This window comes from Petaurus breviceps, unplaced genomic scaffold (genome assembly GCF_028583685.1).
Source record: "Petaurus breviceps papuanus isolate PSGF00001 unplaced genomic scaffold, PetGlider_PUasm1.0 151, whole genome shotgun sequence".
Taxonomy (NCBI): Eukaryota; Metazoa; Chordata; class Mammalia; order Diprotodontia; family Petauridae; genus Petaurus; species Petaurus breviceps.
In genome coordinates this window covers 1,338,231-1,344,224 of record NW_027185712.1, presented here as the reverse complement: position 1 = coordinate 1,344,224, position 5,994 = coordinate 1,338,231, and positions in this window count along the sequence as shown.

Sequence of the window (5,994 nt, the reverse complement as noted above, 5' to 3'; positions counted from 1 at the left end):
TCTGCACAGGTAAGAGGGCTCTAGGCGAGGAAGGGAGATACTATTTAACCTCTTTGGACTAGTGATTATTCATCTGGTAAGATTATACATATGGTAAGATTTTCTCAAGGTCAAGTTTTCTCTTCCTACCTGTCTGGACTACTCCTTCCCAGTCTCCTTTGTTGAATCTTCCTTCAGCTCACTAACTATGGGGACTTCCCAAAGCTCTGTCTTGGGGTCCCTTTTCTTTTTCTTCTATACTATTTTGTTTGGTAATCTCATCAGCTCTTATGGATTCAATCTTTTTTATGCTAATAATTCTCAGATCTATCTATCCAGCCCTAATCTCCAGTCTCCAACTGCCTATTGGATGTCTCAAATTATATGTCTCGTAGGCAGCGTAAAGTCCACATGTCCAAAACTGAACTCATTCTTTTTTTTTTTTTTTAAAGCAATAGGGGTTAAGTAACTTGCTCAAGGTTACACGGCCAGGTGTTTCTGGGTGGGTGCTAAGTGTCTGAGCCCGGGATTCGACCTCCAGGTCTTCTCAACACTGGAGCCGGTGCTCTTACCCGCTGTGCTACCTGGCCACCCCCGACTGAACTCATTCTTTCCCCAAGGTCCTCCCCTCTTCCTAACTTTCCTATTACTCTTAAGGGTACCACCATCCTCCCAGTCACAGTAATGCCAAGCAAAGGCAACTTCCAAGGTTCTGAATACCAGCATTGTAACTCTCCATTTTATTCAGTGACAAATTAAGGCAAAACATTCACAGAAAAGAGAAAATTAAAATACAGAATTCACCAAGTGCAATTCAATAATTTCCAAGTACTACTCACCCCTGGACAGTACATTCATTTAGTCAATCACAAAGTCTTCTCTCTATTCAACTGGAGATTAGTTTCCAATAATAAACAAAGTACATTCATTTGGTCAGTCACAGAGCACAGAAAGTCAAAAGTTTCCCACCCCTGGATCACAACTGAATTACAATATCATCCATTACCACCAATCACCTTCTCAAAGGGGCAAGGAAGAGCACAAAGGCCATCTACCTCAAGTCACAACAAGATTATCATCACAGCATTAAATATCTAAGTAGAGGTCTTTTCTTCATCTTGATACAAGGCAAGTTCTCCTCTGCAATCTCTGTTCCTGGGGAGACAAAGCTTAACAAAGCCACAATATACATTGCCAGTGTCCACATCAATTCACTCTCTGCCTGCAGAACAGTCCCAGAACCCCTGAAAACATCAGCAAAACCCTCTTCCAGGATTTCTGTAAACATACAACAAGAAAATCCTTCTTCAGGGGTTCTGAACCAACAGCAAGGTTCCAGAACCTCTGCAACAACAGCACTGTCCTTCACCAGTGGACAAACTTGGCAAAACAACATCAAAACAGACAGACAAAATACTGGCATCACAGCCATGCCTCCTCAGTCCTCGGCAGCTCCGGGTGGCAGTTTTCAAAAGTCCTGGGCAGCTCCAACTGGCCCTCTGCAATCCTCTCTCTCTCCCCCTCTCTGCCTCTACAATGCTGCTCCCAAAAGTTCTTCTGGCCTCCTCTGCTTGGGCCTTCTCTCTGCTTGTGCCTCTCTCTAAATCCACAGCACTAGCTCCTCCCAGTTCAGCCCTCTCTCTTCACGTCAATAAGTCCATCCTACAAGTGGGATTCACAAGCTCTGGATTTCAACACTCAACATGAAAACCAAACCAATACAGGGGGATCTCCAAATTCCATTACTATTACAGTCACCTAGACTTGAAACCTAGTTTTCATCCTCAACTCTTCACTCTCTTACCTCCCATATTTAATTGGTTGCAATATCCATTCTATTTTACCTTTGAAATATCTCTCTAATATGCCCCCTTTTCTCTTCTCATACTACTATGGTTCAGGTACAGGCCCTCATCATCCCAGGGTTGGACTATTACAATAGTCTTCTGTTTGGTCTCCCTTCCTTACCTTTCCCCACTATGATCCATCCTCTATTCAGCTGTTCAAGCAATCTTCCTAAAGCTCAGGTCTGACCATAACAACCCCACCTACCCACCCCTTTTCAATAAACTATAGTGTCTCCCTATCACCTATAGGATCAAATATAAAATGGAATTTTTGGTGGTCAAAGTCTTTCATAACCTGCCCTTCCCTCTGTGACATGTGAAAGATGAAATGACTAAGGAAAATGAAGGTTCAGTCATCTAAGTATATCAACTTATTAAGCAATACATGCCAAATGTGTAATAAAGTGGGACCAGAATTCTTCAGCTTAGGCCTGGACCCCGAATACAGAGGGAGACAGACTTTTCTATGTTAAAAACAATTAATCAAATAAGACCAATTTAAAAGGAAGACCAATTAAAAAGAAACAATACAAAGTAGGAAATCTGATTTCTACTTGGATAAAAGATTGGGGATTTTCCAAATAGGGAGGGGTAGAATAAACAGGTGCAATTCCTGAAGTCAGAAAAATATATATACAATTAAAGGAACATGGAAACAATAACTATTTGATCAGTGCAGTGACAGTTTTTGGATTAGACATGGATTACTTGAGATGTATAGTTGTGAGAAAATTCCTCGCATCAAATCTTTACATTTGACTGAGTTTCTGGTCAACACAACCTAGGTCAGGGTAGGGAACCTGGGAACCTGGAGGGGAACTCCAAGGAAGATCCTATCAACTCACTCTATATTCATACAGACTAGGGTATCTGGATGACCATATCAACTTATGGTTGCCCTGATCAGGAAAGTGGAAACCAAAAGGCTAGTGTCAGAAAGCTGACTGGAAGAAGCCAGAGGAGGATCTTAAGATAGATTGGGATAGAGGGGCAGAATCAGGAGCATGTCTTGTGTGTTCCCTCAACCCACTGATTTAACAAAGGTCTGAGATACCAAGGAGAACCCTAGGGAATCTGTGAATTTTATGACAGAATCACCCGGACTTTTGATGCAAACTCTGGTCTTCAGCACAATGATGCTGTAGGCCAAATTCAGTTTCTGTCCTACTTTGATAATAATCTCTACCCACCTGTCTCTAAACAAATTAAGCTGACTGTTCTTGATTGACAATGTTCTAATAGCGGGTTTCCAAGTCTATACCCCAGCTAGCTGCCACTCTGGTGGAGGAGGAGGAAATAGGGTTAAGAGAGAACTTAAAAGATACCAAAAAGGAATTAAACAATATATATTTTGTAACTCCCCTGTAATTGCAGCAATCTGTCTCTCCCTGTGTCCCCTCTGCACTCTCAAAAAGGGAAAGTAGGGTCCCTTTTACTAACAAGAACCATACACTCAGAGTCTGTTATTACTGTAAAAAACCTGGCCACTGGAGATCTGAGTGTAGGATGAAGGCTAGAGTAGATGCTAAGAAGGGGAAAGGGCCCCAGAAGGTATGGAAGGACCAATCCCCCACAGTCGCAACCACTCAGAAACATTCAGACCATGCCTGTGATCCCCAGGTTGGGGATGTCTCCCTGATGGTACAAGGGCAAGAAGTCTCTGCCTTAATTGACGCTAGTGCTACACTCAATTTTAAACCCCTCTGCCTTCCCCACTTCTTTCCCCCAGAGTCACAAGTCCATTTCAGTTGTGGGGATTGTTAACAAGAACATTGTAGCTCATATCTCTACATCCATTCCCCTAATAAAATATTGGAGGAATTAGCAACTTTCACCCCTTTGTCCTAGTTCCTGATGCCCCTAATCACTTACTAGGGTGCAATTTGCTTCATAAGCTTCAGTCTACCATTTCTTTTGGTCTAAAAGGGACTCCTTCCTGTGCCTCATGTCACCCACGCCCTGTCCCTCCCCTGAGAGTGTCCCCATCCCCTTAGGTCTTTTTTTCTTAACCCATGGGTGGGAAACCTATGGCCTCAATGTCACTTGTAGCCTTTTAGGTCCTTGGGTGCAACCTTTTGACTGAGTCCAAGTTTTACAGAACAAATCTTTTCATTAAAGGCATTTGTTCTGTGAAGTTGGGATTCAGTCAAAGTCCACACTTGAGGATCTAGAGGGCAACATGTGACCTTGAGGCCACAAGTTCCCCACCCTTGCCTTAACCCCTTCTGACCTTCCCACTCCTGATCAAATCCCCTTCAGTTTGTGGGCTTCAGATGCTGCAGATACTGGTTTGGTCCCAGAGCCCCACATATTATGGTGTAATTGGACCCTTACTTTTAATACCTCAGTACCTGCTTAGCACTGAATCATTGTGTTCCCTTGTCAATGCCTACTTGTCCAAAGGCTTTCTTGTCCCCTGGGAACATGCCCATCTTTCCAGTCTGCAAGTCTGATAGGTCTTTCATGACCTCCAAGTGGTCAAAAGGTCCCCAAGCACCTCTTGTCCCTGTTTTGCCAAAAAGTGAGAGAAGAAACCCCCGAGGGTAAATTGAGAGTGGACTTTTAATAGTACCACGGGGCTGCTTGGGGCCAGACCCAACTCTAACAGCAGCCAGCAAGGGCAAAGCATCAGCATATATAGTCAGGGATTGCATAAGCAAGAACTTATAGAAGCCAAAAATAAACAAATACATATTTTGATTTTCCAGCACCCACGGGTTTTCCTAGGCAGAGCTAAACCTGGCAGTTTGCTCAGTTCCGTGAAGGAAAGAAAATATGGCTGGTTAGGGGAGGTGGAAGGGAACAGGGGAGCCAGAATGGGGCCATGTACAATATCCCCAACCCTCCCACTCTACTCAACCTGGTCCCTCCCTGGGCTACTGACTTCACAGTGGTCGACTTCTGTAATGCCTTTTTCTCAATCCCTGTTGCTCCTCAAAGCCAGTTAATTTTTGCCTTTACTTGGGAGGGAAGTCAATATACCTGGATAGGTTCTTCCTCAGGGATTCACTGAATCATCCTCCTATTTCTCTCAGGTTCTCAGGCAAGACCTTTCCTCTTAAGATTTTAAAGATTCTGTTCTTCTTCAGTCTGCTGATGAACTCCTTCTCTATTCCCCCTCTCGGAGACAAGACTGTGTACTGCAAGGCGCCTTCCATAAGGCCTCTCAGGATAAACTCTGTTTTGCTTTCCCCTCTGTAAAATTTCTGGGACACCACCTCTCTGTCTCTGGCCTCTGTCTCCACTCATCCCACCTTAAGGCTATCACTCAGTTTCCTGCACCCTGCACGAAGTAACAGTTCTGTTGCTTTCCTTGGTCTGGTAGGCTACTGCCATCTCTGAATTCCTAATTTTCCATGTACCGCTCAGCCCCTTTATGACCTTCTCAAAGACCCCTAACCTGAGCCCCTAGTTCTCTCCCCTGACACTAAGCATTCTTTTGATTCTTTGAAATCAACCCTCTAACACCCAGCACCTTTGGGCCTCCCCAACTATTTCCTTCCATTTTTAAAGACGCCTATTCACTGAATGGGTGTTACCTCATTCTAAGTGAGTTCCTGAAAATGCCTTAGCCTAAAAGGCTAGGATCTCCCATTGCATCTTGGGTCATCTCCATTCATCCTAATGAATATCTGGTCACTGGATCAAGATGGCTCTGGAAGGGAAAGTGAGGCTGGTGACCTTGCACAAGCGCTTGCTCATTCAAATCAAAGTCAACTTCAGGGTATGTCATCATTTCCCTAATGCCATGGTTCTCTTTGAAAATGAAGGACAAACACAACAACAATTTACCTCTAAGAAAGGAGGGAATGCAGTTGTTATACTAGCATAAAAACATGATGAAAATTTTTGCCCTGCAGGATACTATAGTAAGGCACTGGACAATGTAGCAAAGGGTGTCCCAGGTTGTTTCTGTGCTGTGGTGGGCACAGCTATCCTTATTTTTGCTGCTGAGGACATTTGTCTTGACTATCCCTTGATGGTACATGGTCCTCATGCCGTCAAAGTGCTTCCTAATTCACATCATCCCCAGCATTTATCCTCCAGTAGGTTGGCCAACCTTGAGGTGACTTTGTCAGGCAACCCTAAAGGTAAAGAGTTTCTATGTGACCCAGGAAGGGGTGTGTGTGTGTGTGTGTGTGTGTGTGTGTGTGTGTGTGTGTGTGTG